The following is a 16,839-nucleotide window of genomic DNA, read 5'->3' on the forward strand; positions in this document are numbered from 1 at the left end:
CAATTCTGTGTCTGTCCCTGAGTAACAATTCTGTGTCTGTCCCTGAGTAACAATTCTGTATCCCTCAGTAACAATTCTGTGTCCCTCAGTAACAATTCTGTGTCCCTCAGTAACAATTCTGTGTCTGTCCCTCAGTAACAATTCTGTGTCTCTCAGTAACAATTCTGTGTCCCTCAGTAACAATTCTGTGTCTGTCCCTGAGTAACAATTCTGTGTCCCTCAGTAACAATTCTGTGTCCCTCAGTAACAATTCTGTGTCTGTCCCTGAGTAACAATTCTGTGTCTGTCCCTGAGTAACAATTCTGTGTCCCTCAGTAACAATTCTGTGTCCCTCAGTAACAATTCTGTGTCCCTCAGTAACAATTCTGTGTCTGTCCCTGAGTAACAATTCTGTGTCCCTCAGTAACAATTCTGTGTCCCTCAGTAACAATTCTGTGTCCCTCAGTAACAATTCTGTGTCTGTCCCTGAGTAACAATTCTGTGTCCCTCAGTAACAATTCTGTGTCCCTCAGTAACAATTCTGTGTCCCTCAGTAACAATTCTGTGTCTGTCCCTCAGTAACAATTCTGTGTCTGTCCCTGAGTAACAATTCTGTGTCTGTCCCTGAGTAACAATTCTGTGTCTGTCCCTGAGTAACAATTCTGTGTCCCTCAGTAACAATTCTGTGGCCCTAAATAACAATACTGTGGCCCTAAGTAAAGTTTCTGTGGCCCTAAGTAACGTTTCTGTGGCCCTAAGTAATGATTCTGTGGCCCTAAGTAAAGTTTCTGTGGCCCTAAGTAACGTTTCTGTGGCCCTAAGTAACGTTTCTGTGGCCCTAAGTAACGATTCTGTGGCCCTAAGTAAAGTTTCTGTTGCCCTAAGTAACGTTTCTGTGGCCCTAAGTAACGATTCTGTGGCCCTAAGTATCGTTTCTGTGTCCCTAAGTAACGTTTCTGTGTCCCTAAGTAACGATTCTGTGGCCCTAAGTAACGTTTCTGTGGCCCTAAGTAACGTTTCTGTGGCCCTAAGTAACGTTTCTCTTGCCCTAAGTAACGTTTCTGTGTCCCTAAGTAACGTTTCTCTGGCCCTAAGTAACGTTTCTCTGGCCCTAAGTAACGTTTCTGTGTCCCTAACTCTCTCCCTCAATACAGACAGCTCTGCCTCTCTTGAATGACTGGAGGCAAATGGAGAATTCTAAAATGGCCGCCATTTATAGCTCGACCATTACACAGTGCTGGCTGGCTGGCTGCTGATTGGCTAATGCGATCACATGTCATGAATGAATGCATTATGGGTCAGCGCGCCTTGTCTGCGCGCCTTCCCAGACATCCCCGCTCCGTCGCCGCACATGTCGCCGCCATTTTAGGAAAAATTTCGATTCGCGCATCCGAAGTATGCTAATTTTCGGATTCGTCGCGAATCAAAATTTTCCTAATATTCAAAACGAATTCCACTTCGCCGAGTTCGATTCGCTCATCTCTAGTTACATCTCTAGTTACAACCATGTTGTGTGATGCAAAGAGCAGAGTGCCCAAGGAGTGTAACATTATGGCAATCAAGTGTATTAAAATAATATTTAATTAAGGTTGATAGTCAGCATGTTTCTCTCCCTTTTTCTGAGACTTGAGCATTCATACAGTGCCTTGAAAAAGTATTCAGACCCCTTGAAATTTTCCACAGTTTGTCATGTTACCACACTCCCTTTTTCATGTGTGCTCTGGAATGTCCGCTCTGTCTGTAATAAGCTCACCTCTGTCCATGACCTTTTTGTCTCCCGCTCCCTCAACCTACTAGCAATTACAGAAACCTGGCTCCAAGCTGCAGATTCTGCTTCCCGCACAGCACTTTCCTATGGAGGCCTCATCTGGACCCACTCACCCAGACCCAGTGGTCGGAAAGGTGGTGGAGTTGGCTTGCTTCCATCCTCACTGAGCACCTTTCAAGTTCTCCATAACCCTCCCTCTCTATCCTTCTCTTCTTTCGAGACTCACTGCATTCGGCTGTTTTCTCCCATTTCTCTGAGAATTGCAGTGATCTATCTGCCTCCTGGACTGGTGTCCCACTTTCTTGATGATTTCTCTGCCTGGCTACCCTACTTTCTCTCTTCTGAACTACCCACTATCATTCTTGGAGATTTTAACATCCCTATTAATATCAACAACCCGGCTACATCCCAACTCTTCAACCTAACCTCATCTTTCACATTAGCATAGGGTATACAGTCCTCCACTCACTCTGATGGGAATACACTAGACCTTGTTTTCTCCCATCTTTGCACTCCCTACAACCTCACAAACACCTCCTTTCCTCTCTCTGATCACAATCTCATCACCTTCACAGTCTCCTCATCTTCAAACACCTATCCCTCCAAGCGGCAAACAATTACCAGCAGAAACCTTCACAACCTGAACCCTGCTCCTTTCCGCTCTGCAACTGACCAACTCTATGACAGAATCTCTCCCCTGTCCTGCCCTGACTTGGCCACTGCTGTCTACAACAGTTTGCTTTCATCCACATTAGACTTGCTTGCTCCTCTAACAACACAAAGCATGAGGCCCCGACCATTACAACTAGAGATGAGCGAATCGAACTTGGCAAAGTGGAATTCGTTTCGAATATTAGGAAAAATTCGATTCGCGCCGAATCCGAAAATTAGCAAACTTCGGATGCGCGAATCGAATTTTCCCCGATCGGCCGATTTTCATCCCTTCTACAGCCGGCAAAAAGTGTCCCTGCAGAGAGCTCCGCTATTTCTGACAGTTCTCTGACAGTTCCTTCACATTTACAGCGGTTGAAACATTGTATCTATTTGTTTCCATTTAGGATACAGATGTTTTTATTCGGAAACAAATAGATACAATGTTTCAACCGCTGTAAATGTGAAGGAACTGTCAGAGAACTGTCAGAAATAGCGGAGCTCTCTGCAGATACACTTTTTGCTGGAATGGAATTCTTCTTATTTTCATCCTACTACTTCTTCTTCTTCTTCTTCTTCTTCATCCTCATCCTCTTCTTCTTCTTCTTCTTCTTCTTCTTCTTCTTCATCCTCATCCTCTTCTTCTTCTTCTTCTTCTTCTTCTTCATCCTCTTCCTCTTCTTCTTCTTCTTCTTCATCCTCATCCTCTTCTTCATCCTCATCCTCATTCTTCTTCTTCTTCTTCTTCATCCTCATCCTCTTCTTCTTCTTCTTCTTCTTCTTCCTCCTCATCCTCTTCTTCTTCTTCTTCTTCTTCTTCTTCTTCTTCTTCATCCTCATCCTATTCTTCTTCTTCTTCCTCATCCTCATCCTCTTCTTCTTCTTCATCCTCATCTTCTTCTTCCTCTTCTTCATCCTCATCCTCTTCTTCTTCTTCTTCATCATCATCCTCTTCTTCTTCTTCTTCATCCTCATCCTCTTCTTCTTCTTCTTCCTCATCCTCATCCTCTTCTTCTTCTTCATCCTCATCCTCTTCTTCTTCTTCATCCTCATCCTCCTCTTCTTCTTCATCCTCATCCTCCTCTTCTTCTTCATCCTCATCCTCCTCTTCTTCTCCTTCTTCATCCTCATCCTCTTCTTCTTCTTCTTCTTCTTCTTCCTCACCATCATCCTCTTCTTCTTCTTCTTCTTCATCCTCATCCTCTTCTTCATCCTCATCCTCATTCTTCTTCTTCTTCTTCTTCATCCTCATCCTCTTCTTCTTCTTCTTCTTCTTCCTCCTCATCCTCTTCTTCTTCTTCTTCTTCTTCTTCTTCTTCTTCTTCATCCTTCATCCTCATCTTCTTCTTCCTCTTCTTCATCCTCATCCTCTTCTTCTTCTTCTTCATCATCATCCTCTTCTTCTTCTTCTTCTTCTTCTTCTTCATCCTCATCCTCTTCTTCTTCTTCTTCCTCATCCTCATCCTCTTCTTCTTCTTCATCCTCATCCTCTTCTTCTTCCTCATCCTCTTCTTCTTCTTCTTCTTCATCCTCATCCTCATCCTTTTCTTCTTCTTCTTCATCCTCATCCTCTTCTTCTTCTTCTTCATCCTCATCTTCTTCTTCTTCATCCTCATCCTCTTCTTCTTCTTCTTCTTCTTCTTCATCCTCATCCTCTTCTTCTTCTTCTTCTTCATCCTCATCCTCTTCTTCTTCTTCTTCTTCCTCGTCCTCATCCTCTTCTTCTTCTTCTTCTTCTTCTTCATCCTCATCCTCTTCTTCTTCTTCTTCTTCATCCTCATCTTCTTCTTCATCCTCATCCTCTTCTTCTTCTTCTTCATCCTCATCCTCTTCTTCTTCAATTGAAGCTGCTTCTGCTCCGCCACTCTGCCATTGGACTCTTGATAGTCGTCTCCCCACACTGCTGCTGGGGGGACTTTTTAACATAGGCCTCTGTATGGCCTTCAATTTAAGCTGCTTACGCTTCGCCACTCTGCCATGGGCCCCTGTACCGCCTCCTCATGCTGCTGCCAGGTCCAGAGTGTGTCATGGGTCCCTGTACGGCCTCCCATTGCTGCTGTCTCCATCGCCACACTCTGCCATGTGCCACTTTCAGGTCTCCTCACACTGCTGGTGGGTTCCATTTTGTCATAGGGTGCTGTATGGCCTCCCATTGCTGCTGCCTCCACCGCCACACTGTGGCTCCACACTCTGGTTTTGGCCCCGTGACTGCCCAAATGAGTGAAGTGTGCGGTGATTCTAAGATCGACGGCACTCATCTGCATGTCATACTGACTGACAGTATTATTTCTCTTCCCCAGCAGACTCCTAGGGCATTTAAATTAAAGGTACAGTGTTCTGCACTAATATAAAGGCTCTCTGAAGCCTAGAAACCCTTTTAATAAGTTAAATTCGCAGCGAATAAATTCACATCGAATCGAATTTATTCCGCAAATTCGGCGAATCAGCCGAATCGAATTTTTGAATAATTCGCTCATCTCTAATTACAACCTTGGCAGACTGACAACACCAGAAATCTTAAACGGCATAGTCGTGCGCTGGAGCAATTGTGGCGTAAAACGAAATCCCAGCAAGCATTCACCCGATATAAATCTGCTTTCTTAACATACAATTCCTCCCTTCATGCTGCCAAACAAGCCTACTTTGTCACTCTTATTAATACCTTGTCATCCAGTCCTCGTCGTCTCTTCTCTACTTTTAACTCTCTACTTTCTCCACCTCCACCTCCACCCAGTATCTCACTACTCACGAGATTGCAAATCATTTCAAAAACAAGATTGACGCGATTCGTAGGGGCATCGCCACTGCACAGACATCCATCCCACTTAGCATACCTTAAACCTCCCTCAACACTTTCCTCTTTTGACCTTGCTACTACCGAAGAGTTCACTAAGGTTTTCTCAGAAGGCCGTCTAACTGCCTGCCCCCTAGATCCCCTACTACAGTCACCCTCTTCCTCCATCCTATGCTCCCTCACTCACATCTTCAATCTTTCCCTCTCTACTGGTGCCTTCCCCTCCCCTCTAAAACATGCGCACATCACTACCATACTTAAAAAGCCTTCCCTTGACCCCACCAACCTGAACAACTTAAGACCCATCTCCCTGCTGCCATTTACCTCTAAACTCCTAGAACGCTTAGTCTACAATCGCCTGAGCTCCCACCTCACCGACAACAACCTTCTTGACCCTTTACAGTCTGGCTTTCGCTCACTACACTCCACTGAAACTGCCCTACTAAAACTCACTAATCTACTAACAGCTAAAACCAATGGCCACTACTCCGTACTCTTACTACTTGATCTCTCTGCGGCTTTTGATACGGTTGACCATCCCCTCCTCCTTAGAAAACTCCACTCTCTTGGTCTCAGAGACTCTGTTCTCTCCTGGTTCTCCTCCTACCTATCGCAGCGCTCCTTAAGTGTTACCTATAACGCTGCCTCCTCCTCTTCACTCCCTCTTTCTGTAGGGGTCCCTCAAGGTTCTGTCCTTGGACCCCTTCTCTTCTCTATCTACACCTCCTCCCTTGGTCACTTGATAAACTCCCATGGCTTTAAGTACCATCTCTATGCTGATGACACACAAATCTATCTTTCTACCCCTCACCTCACCCCTTCAGTCTCCACTCGCATTACTAACCTACTAAGCGACATATCGGCATGAATGTCACTCCACTTCCTCAAACTCAATCTTTCCAAAACTGAGCTCTTAGTGTTCCCCCCAGCCTGTGCCCCCTCCCCTGACTTCTCCATCAAGATCAATAACACAATCATCAGTCCCTCCCCTCATGCCAGGGTACTAGGTATAATCCTAGACTCCCATCTCTCCTTTCAGCCCCAAATCCAATCACTGTCCAAATCTTGTAGACTTCACCTCCGCAACATCTCCAAGATACGCCCTTTCCTAACCACGGAAACCACTGAGCAACTTATTCACTCCCTTGTTATATCTCGCCTTGACTATTGCAACTCCCTCCTCATTGGCCTACCGAATCGCAGGCTATCCCCTCTTCATTCTATCATGAATGTTGCTGCCAGACTCATCCACCTTACTAACCGTTCTGTATTTGCCACCTCTCTGCCAATCCCTCCACTGGCTCCCATTGCCCAACGGATAAAATTCAAAACATTAACAATAACGTATAAAGCCATTTATAACTGCCCCAAATTACATCAACGATCTTGTCTCTAAATATCACCCAAATTGCACTCTCCGCACCTCACAAGACCTCCTGCTCTCTAGCTCCCTTGTCTCCTCCTCCCATGCTCGTCTCCAGGACTTCTCCAGAGCTTCCCCAATCCTCTGGAACTCTCTACCCCAATTTATCAAACTATCGCCTACTCTGCTCACTTTTAGGCGATCTCTGAAAACCTATCTCTTCAGGGAAGCCTATCCTGCCCTCAGCTAATAATGGAATCTTCTACTCTTCTTACCAGTCCATCCCCCACAGTTGCTACCTTTTGTACCACTAGCCCTTCCCTCCTAGATTGTAAGCTCCAAGGAGCAGGGCCCTCCTTTCCCTCTTGTATTGAACTGTATTGTTGCTGTATTGTCTCCCATTCTATTGTAAAGCGCTGAGCAAACTGTTGGTGCTATATAAATCCTGTATAACAATAATAATAGTAATAATAATGTTACAACCCAAGATGTAAATGTATTTTATTGGGATTTTATGTGATAGACCAACACAAAGTGGAATATAATTGTGAAGTGGAAGCAAAATTATAAATGGTTTTCAACATATTTTACAAATAAATGTGTGAAGTATGGCGTGCATTTGTATTCAACCCCCCCTGAGTCAATACTTTGTAGAACCACTTTTCACTGTAATTTTCAGCTGCAAGTCTTTTGGGGATGTCTCTGCCAGCTTTGCACATCTAGAGAGTGATGTTTTATTCCATAATTCTTTGCAAAATAGCTTACTCTCTGTCAGATTGGATGGAGAGTGTCTGTGAACAACAATTTTCAAGTCTTGCCACAGATTCTCAAATGAATTTAGGTCTGGATTTTGACTGAGCCATTCTAACACATGAATATGCTTTGATCTAAACATTCCATTGTAGCTCTGGCTGTATGTTTCGGTTCGTTGTCCTGCTGGAAGGTGAACCTCCGCCCCAGTCTCAAGTCTTTTGCAGACTCGAACAGGCTTTCTTCTAAGATTGCCTTGTATTTGGCTCCATCCATCTTCCCATTAACTCTGGCCAGCTTCCCAGTACCTGCTGAAGAAAAGCATCCCCACAATATGATGCTACCCCACCATGTTTCACGTGGGGATGGTGTGTTCAGGGTGATATGCAGTGTTAGTTTTCAGCCACACATAGTGTTTTGCTTTTAGGCCAAAAAGTAAAATTTTGGTCTCATCTGACCAGAGCACCTTCTTCCACATGTTTGCTGTGTCCCCCACATGGCTTCTCATAAACTGCAAATGGAACTTCTTATGGCTTTCTTTCAACAATGGCTTTCTTCTTGCCACTTTTCCATAAACGCCAGCTTTGTGGAGTGCACGACTTATAGTTGTCCTGTGGACAGATTCTCCTACCTGAACTGTGGATCTCTGCAGCTCCTCCAGAGTTACCATGGGCGTCTTGGCTGCTTCTCTGTTTAATGCTCTCCTTGCCCGGCCCGTCAGTTTAGGTGAACAGTCATGTCTTGGTAGGTTTGCAGTTGTGCCATACTCTTTCCATTTTCGGATGATGGATTGAACAGTGCTGCGTGAGCTGTTCAAAGCTTGGGATAGTTTTTCATAACCTATCCCTGCTTTAAACTTATCCACAACTTTATCCCTGGCCTGTCTGGTGTGTTCATTGGCCTTCATGATGCTGTTTGTACACTAATGTTCTATAACAAACCTCTGAGGGCTTTACAGAACAGCTGTATTTATAATGAGATTAAATTACACACAGGTGGGCTCTAATGACTAATTAGGTGACTTTTGAAGGCAATGGGTTCCAATAGATTTTAGTTAGAGATATCAGAGTAAAGGGGGCTGAATACAAATGCATGCCGCACTTTTCAGATATTTATTTGTAAAAAAGTTTGAAAATCATTTATCATTTTCCTTTCACTTCGCTCCACTCCACTTAGTGTTGGTGTATCACATAAAATCGCAATAAAATACATTTAAGTTTTTGGTTGTACCATGACAAAATGTGGAAAATTTAAAGGGGTATGAATACTTTTTCAAGGCACTATATGCAGTCTTCTACTGCTACTCTGTGGAACAAACTGTAATATGTCAGAATGAGATACAGAACAGAGTTTACAAGTAGGTACAGGACAATCTAGTGTCTGGTGTTTCCAATGCAATCCAGAGAAGCAAAATGAGACAGCAGGCTCTGAATAAAGGATTCATATAACCCCCAAAACACATTGTCTATTGGCATTTTATTAAAGTTGATTATCCTACTGATCCATTCTCTTGGCGCTCTATCATCTGATCAAGTTTTGTAAACAAAGCCCATTAGCGTTTGGAGGTTAACTGCAGCCCAACGAGTTGCCCAATAACCACACTTACATTACCTGTCCACAACGTTAAATGCTGATGTATTTCCAGATCTACTGCTACTCTCAACTCAATTTGCTAATGTTATGTGATAGTGTCATATGCTCTCAAAGGATTCTTCATAATTTATAACTGGAAAGATCTCCTGCAAGTAAATAATACTTTTTCTGTAGTTTGGTAGAAATAGAGTTGTGTATCAACTGCTATGATGAAATGGTACCTCTACAGTCTCTAAGATGCATAAAAAGCTAGTTTGAAGGAAAATTGCATGCAGACAAATCTGTAGTCAACTTTGCTGTACTAATCATACTAGTCCAGCAATTTCCAGTGAGCCACTGAACAAGTATGTACAGTATATTAAGACAGTCTGATTTTACTGGTTGCTTGCTTATTTCAGACTAGTGGGTATTGAAGCCAAACACAGCCAGGCAACAACAAAGAAATGAACTCTATGATTATTACTTAGAAATAAAGTTTACCATTACACAGAAAAGCACGTTTATGGTAATAGCATGTTTTTACAGTATTAATAATCGTTTTATGGTGCTGGTTCTGTTAAAGCTGATGGATGACATTTTGAAGATATGGTTTGATTTCTTATTTTATTTTACTGAAGCAATTGCTTTTTTATGACCAAACTACAATAATGGCACTATGGACTGAAATAAGACAATACATTTTTTTAGATGCTTTATATTTCATCTTTGAATAGTTATTAGACAGATACGTCTTCTTTGTGTTTATAGTAGTTCATGATGATATGTTAGTGTCTGGTGATACATATTCTGGGGTTTTTCCCAAAGTCTGGGATATTATCTTGATACACAGCAGGGTTTGGGAATAAGCAGGGACATCGCCAATGCTCAACTTACCTCCCCACCTAGCCTCCCTCCCACTATAACCCCATCAACTCTCCCCTCCTCTGACCTCGCAACCGCCCTACCCCCCACCACACCTAACGTCCCGCACACTATAACCTCCCCAACACGCCGCTCCTTCAGCCTTGCTACCACTGAGGAGGTCACTAAGGTCTTTTCAGAAGCCCACCTCACCACTTGCCAACTTGACCCTGTCCCCACACAACTCCTCCGGGCACCCTCCCCCTCCATCCTACGCTCCCTCACCCACCTCTTCAATCTCTCCCTCTCTACTGGTGCATTCCCCTCCCCCCTAAAGCACGCACACATCACCCCCATACTCAAAAAACCCTCCCTGGACCCCACCGACCTGAACAAACTTAGACCCATCTCCCTGCTGCCATTTACTTCCAAGCTCCTTGAGCGCTTAGTCTACAATCGCCTAAGCGCCCACCTCACTGACAACAACCTCCTCGATCCACTACAGTCTGGCTTCCGTCCCCTACACTCCACCGAAACCGCCCTACTCAAAATCACTAATGACTTGCTAACCGCCAAAGCTAATGGCCACTACTCAGTCCTCTCACTCCTCGACCTTTCCGCGGCCTTCGACACAGTCGGCCACTCCCTCCTCCTTAACGAACTACATTCCCTCGGCATCAGAGACTCCGCTCTCTCCTGGCTCTCCTCCTATCTATCCCAACGCTCTTTCAGCATTACGTATAATGCTACCACCTACCCCAACGCTCTTTCAGCATTACGTATAATGCTACCACCTACCCCTCTCGGCTTCAACTATCACCTTTATGCCGATGACACGCAAATTTACCTCTCCACCCCTCGCCTCACCCCTTCAGTCTCCGCCCGTATCACCCACCTACTGAACGACATATCAGACTGGATGTCGCTTCATTTCCTCAAATTGAACCTTTCCAAAACCGAGCTCCTGATTTTCCCCCCAGCCTGCGCCCCCCCCCCCTCTCCATCGCGACCAACAACGCCACCATCAGTCCCACCCCGCAAGCCAAAGTCCTAGGTGTCACTCTAGACTCAGACCTGTCCTTCCAACCCCATGTCCAATCATTGGCAAACTCATGCAGGCTCCACCTCCGCAACATCTCCAAAATACGTTTGTTCCTAACCCCAGACACTACTAAACAACTTGTTCACTCCCTTATTACGTCTGGACTACTGCAACTCCCTTCTCATCGGCCTGCCTCATCACAGACTATCCCCGCTTCAGTCTATCCTGAACTCAGCGGCCAGACTCATCCACCTTACCAACCGCTCCGCTTCTGCCACCCCCCTCTGTCATTCGCTCCACTGGCTCCCGATTGCCCAACGCATTAAATTCAAACTACTAACACAGACATACAAAGCCATTCATAATGCTGCCCCAAACTACCTCACCGACCTGATACCCAAATACCACCCTACCCGTAATCTTCGCTCCTCACAAGACCTCCTACTTTCTAGCTCCCTGGTCTCCACCTCCCACGCCCGACTGCAGGACTTCTCCAGGACTTCCCCCATCCTCTGGAACTCACTACCCCAATCCATCAGACTGTCACCTACCCTCCTCACCTTTAGGCACACCCTGAAAACTCATCTCTTCAGGGAAGCCTATCCCGCCCTCATCAAACAGCCGATCTCCTCCACTCCTCCTACCACTCCACATCCCCCACAGCCACTTCCTCCTGTACCACTACCCCCTCCCTCCTAGATTGTAAGCTCGAAAGAGCAGGGCCCTTGAATCCCTCGTGTTTTGTTTTGTTACTGTATTGTCTCATGTACTGTCCCCCACTATAATGTACAGCGCTGAGCAAACCTTTTAGCGCTATATAAATACTGTATAATAATAATAAGCAGGGAAGTCTTGTGAGTGAAAATGTTTACTCTAATGTGAGTTACAAGTTACAAACAATAAAGAGAACATCATGATTCAATCTCTTTGTAAACTCCAGATTGTTCTGATTATACCTTATGCAGTGTTAGGGACTTTCTCTCCACCCCCAAGTCACATCGCGGGCAGGATCAGTGCTAGACTATTTTGCACCCTAGGCAAGACCAGCAACTTGCACCCCCCCCCTTTAAAAAACAACAACTTAAAAATGTTTAAAAACAGTAAAAAATATTAAAACAACAATATTAACCAAAACAACAATAATTAACCAAAGCATTTCACTAGCGGTAACACCGGCCCTAGTTGTACCATCTTTGCTTTACTTATTACACTTTACTTATTACACTATTGTTCCAATCCAGTTCTGTATACATTTGTATCATTTGTATCATTTTCAAAGCTGTTTGATGAATAAAATGGAGTGATAAACAAAACAGGATTTTATTAAAATCACAAAGTATTCTGACATGCTCACACATTCTTTAACATCTGAAGGTATACTTGTCGTTTGTTTTTTTTGGGCTTTTTCTGGTTTCAATGTGTCAGCTGCTGGGCACAGGCTGACGTTGGCACTATAATACATTTAACCTTGCTTTAAAGGAGAAAATTTGGACATATAGTTTAAATAATTTTTTGTTCACTTTGTGACAAACATTCAGACATAAAAAAAATAATAATAAAAATAAATATGCTGCATTTCATTATGAAAATGTACCTTGATTTTCTTAAGTCCAATTGCTTCTTGTGTGACTTGATGTACATTATTTGGAAGAGGAGAGTCACCCTCACCTTCTGTGCAAGGAAAAGTCCCTCCACGTACCACCCCATTGAAGTGTGCTTGGTATGGTACTTGTTGAGTGCTGCTCCAGGTTTCTGTCCCACAGGGTCTTCAGGATGAACAGACATTTGTTCCTGCAGTCCCCCAGCAGCAGCCAGTTCTCAGCCGCAGAGAAATGGAGCACCCAGGCGTTGCTCTCAGCGGAGCTCTGCTTCCTGGTCAGGGAGTAGCACACTTTAGAGAGCAGGTTGAAGCTATTCACCTTGACCTCTGCCACCCTGTTGGGGCCCAGTCAGGGCATGTGTGGCAGGGGCCACTGAGCAGCACTCTGGGGCCAGATGCTGATGCACTTGAAGGCCAGGGTGATGTGCACCACATAGTGCTCCTGGATATGCATGTGGACCTCACTGGTGTTGGTAATCATTTTCACCAAGTCCCTGTAGCTGCACTTGTCCACAGCCTGGGCCACCAAAGTCTGGAAGCGGGAACAGATCTTCCTGGCCGAGAGTTAGTGATGAACTCCACACACATGGACATGCTCCTTTTTCAACCATTGCTCAGCTTGAGCACCTCACAGCTTGGCATGGAGCCATCATCCACAAAGTTGAAATCCCCCATCTGTTTGAGGTAGAGCACCACCTCAAACACAGTAGGGGGGAAAACCACCTCTAGGTTATCAGTTCAATACACCAGGATACTGCCCATTTGTTTAATAACCCCAAAGCCACTGCATAAAGGGACAGTAATCAAGTGCACCAATATACAGATTTATAGACATACCTATGCCCAAGGGGTATTTACAGAGAGCACTCTGAGACAATAATTGATCATTCACTGCAGAGGAATAGTGTGAGACTTTTCCTTACTGTTTGCACTGTTCAGTGTTCATATGGTTCTCTGTTTATACTGCTTTTACCAGTGCTGCTGTTACTAGATTCATTTTTCTTAGTAACACGGTTATCTAGATTAAAGCCCGGTACACACTGCAAGTTTATTGTCTTCAACTTAGCAGGTTAAAAAAAAACTCACAGATCGCCATACAACACAAGCAATCTCCCCTGCTGCGCTAATGTATTCTGACAGAATAAATAAAAACCTCTGGACCAAAAGTCCAGTTTCTGCTGATCCAGCCTGTTTTCGGAATAGTATGTATACAGCTTAACTGCTCGGCTATAGCCTAGTAATAAGCCTAGTCTGTTAATTTGCTGCATGAAAACAGATTCTTTTACCTGTTCATTGATTTTTGTGCATTGCCATTTACAGTATTTGCCTTGTGATACTATACCTACTTTATTCACAGTTAAGTAGCCTGGTGTCTATTTCCTATACGATAATATAGTTGTAAGTAGTATTCTCATATTTGAGTTCAAATGGGTGTTTTCAGCATCTCATTGGCTAACCACATGCATCAGAAGGGCCGAGGCAGCTCACAGAGTCATGTTGAAGAACAGAGAACCTGTCATACCAAGCAGCTCCTTGGGGGGTAAGCACTACACAACAGGGGCGGACTGACCATTCGAGCACTCGGGCACTGCCCGAGGGCCCGGAGTCAGTGGGGGGCCCCATGAAATGCCCCCGTACCTTTTTATAGGCTTTTTTGGGTGTGCTTTGAGTGTGGGCAAGGACACAGGGGCCTCATGATCCCCTATTGCCCGTGGCCCCATGAGTTGTTAGTCTGCCTCTGCTACACACTGCTCAAAGGGTAACTAATTAGCCTTAATGTTACTGCCCAAAACAGCCTGAAGCTTCTCATATAGGTATTTTTCTTCATGCCAACTCCTCCCTAGGCTAGAACTAGGCTAATGCCAAAATGCTAGATGGCCAATATGCCTGAAATTTGTATGCTGGTAACTAACATTTTTAAACCCTTTTCTATTATTATATACCAGAGCAGAAGAGCATATCCCATATCCCTATGTCCTAATATGTTAAAGGGTATTTCCACTTTTACAGCCAAATACTCACTTTATATTTGTCACATGCTCCCATTCACATAGCAAAACTTAAAAAAAAAATGTAAGCATTGTGGCTTACCATTTATAGATACTCTTTTCTGGAACTTCAGGCAAAGGACAATTCTAATTAATTCTGTTTGTTATAATAGGTTATGGAAAGCTGTGTTTAACATAATTAACCCTGTCTGGCGGTAGATATCTCATCAGCTATTGGGATTGAAGGAGATTGGAATTTGCAATGATATACTACAATGGTTACCATATAGGTGGTAGATGGGTTTTTCACTTTAAGTGATACATCTTCTTACATCTTCACTTTAAGAAAAAGAGCAGTTATAATAAATCTTACTTTCTTTCTTTCTTTTTTCACTCATTATTCACATGTGAAATGGTCCTAGATCATCACAAGGTGTCAACATCAATTCTTCAAACATCTTCAGCAGCAAAATGTACAGTCTAACGCCTATAAAAATGTGTTAAATCACTGCCTTGTGTGGGAGCAGAAAACAAGGCTGAATAATGATCCTTCACTTTGTACAGAAACATCCATTTTCAATGTCAAATTTGAAACTATTTAAAATCTTAACTGCCAGCTTTCTGCTAGTGAGCAGGTTGATGATGGTCTAGCAAAGGATCAAATAAAGTCTTAAGTAAAGGAAAAAGACAAAATGCTCGAACAGCAAATTTATATGTTGAAGCAGCATAACAACCCAAGAAATTGTGTGCTTTAAATTTTTGTTTTGTTATTTATTTGCAGCAGTACCTCACAGAATGTGCTTAATCTGATAAACTATTCCTGGAACATAAGATATGAAAATACTTGGTGTGACTTGTGTCAGAATGCCAACAAATGAATACAGCTGCAACTTGCTTGGTTCAATGGAACCCTTCTCACATACAACAGCACACCATACTTTCCAACCATTGTGTTACAAAAAGCCTTCCTCTATTTTTCCGTTTAATTCAATTGCAATAACCTGGGCTGCTGTAAGTAGGTAAAAGTACAGTAAAAAATGTTAATCGGCTCAGCCAGTTATTACCAATGTACCACTTGTGAAGAAAATCACCATTCATTAGTTTTCAGCATTAAGAGCTCAGTGCTGGTTGTTTTGGCACACTATAACCCTAACATTAACCCTTCCTGCAATCCCAAGGGTAATCATCCATGCAATCCCAGCTCTAACATTTCCTGTTACCCCAATCCTAACACTAACCCTACCTGTAACCCCAATACTAATCATCCCTGTTACTCAAACCTGAACTCTAACCATTTCCATAACCACAATAATATCAAACCCTATAACCAAAATGCAAACAGTAACCTTGTTTGCCTTTCCCATAACCTAAAACCTAAATTAAATCTCCCTCTAATCCCAGCACTAACTCTAACCCTTCCTGTAAACCCAAACCTATCATCTCCAAAAACTCCAGCCCTATTGCTAACTTTCACAAAATGTTTCTGTAACCCTAAATCTTAAACCAAATAAGCCAAAAAAGTGGATGAAGCGCTAAGCATAAAAAAGTGCAATAAATAAATAAATAGTAAATAACCCCTTAAAAATCAATAAACTATTAGATGCAAATATTCAAAAATTAATTATGTGAATTAAAATAAATAAAATACACTGAATAGTGATAGAACATGTAAATGAATAAATACCACACACAATTCCCTATAAAAAATATATACAGTATATATAATAAAACAAGCTGATATACCACCGTGATGAAATAAATATGCAATATTATTCAAAGTGATTCATGCTCTCCATTAATAACCATACAATCCAACATTTATATATGTGCAAAAACAACAACTGTCTGATCTGCCACCTAGTGGCTACCCAGACTGTGGTGAAAAATAATGAGTGATATCACTCTGTGTCATTCAAAGTGACAGGTGCTCAAACACTGAATGAATAAATAGATAAATAACAGATACAGTCCACAGTAAAGTGATAATCAATCTGTGCAATGGTAAAAATGTGCTCAATCCAACACGCAGTGCTTAATTTCTTCACTCCATGCTGGATAAGTGCTCTTGGTGACACTCTGACGTGACTTCCCTAGAATAGCTAGAGTGCCTCCTCACCTCCTATACTCAACCCCTAAGGGCCACAGCTCATAGGATATACCACTCCTGGAGGGATCTCAACCTGGCTCCACTAGGGTCCCACTCAGGGGCTAATATTCCTCTCAAATACCTCTCCACGCAATTTGGACTCAGGCATACAGGACATATGTATTGGAATAAACAAAAAAGACCTCCATAGTGCAATACTGTTTTAATCAATCATTAAAAATGCCAAGAATGGACACTCACATGCTTCTCCAGTACACATCAGCAGTTTCCCATGTGCTATGGGTGTACTAGGGGATAAGCTGTACCAAGATGGCGTCAAACTGGAATCGTAAATGCGCCTCCGCTCTATACCGGAAGTACGTTA

The 16,839-nt window shown here is 43.2% G+C and overlaps 1 pseudogene; it reads right to left on the minus strand.

The window, feature by feature from the left end:
• Nucleotides 1-12,444: 12,444 nt before the first annotated feature.
• LOC149450715 (protein mab-21-like 2-B) lies at nucleotides 12,445-13,115 on the minus strand (annotated as a pseudogene).
• Between the last annotated feature and the right edge of the window lie 3,724 nt (nucleotides 13,116-16,839).

The sequence above is a fragment of the Staurois parvus genome, unplaced genomic scaffold (assembly GCF_062004578.1).
Source record: "Staurois parvus isolate SC_StPar_1 unplaced genomic scaffold, SC_StPar_1.0 ptg000564l, whole genome shotgun sequence".
Classification (NCBI taxonomy): Eukaryota; Metazoa; Chordata; class Amphibia; order Anura; family Ranidae; genus Staurois; species Staurois parvus.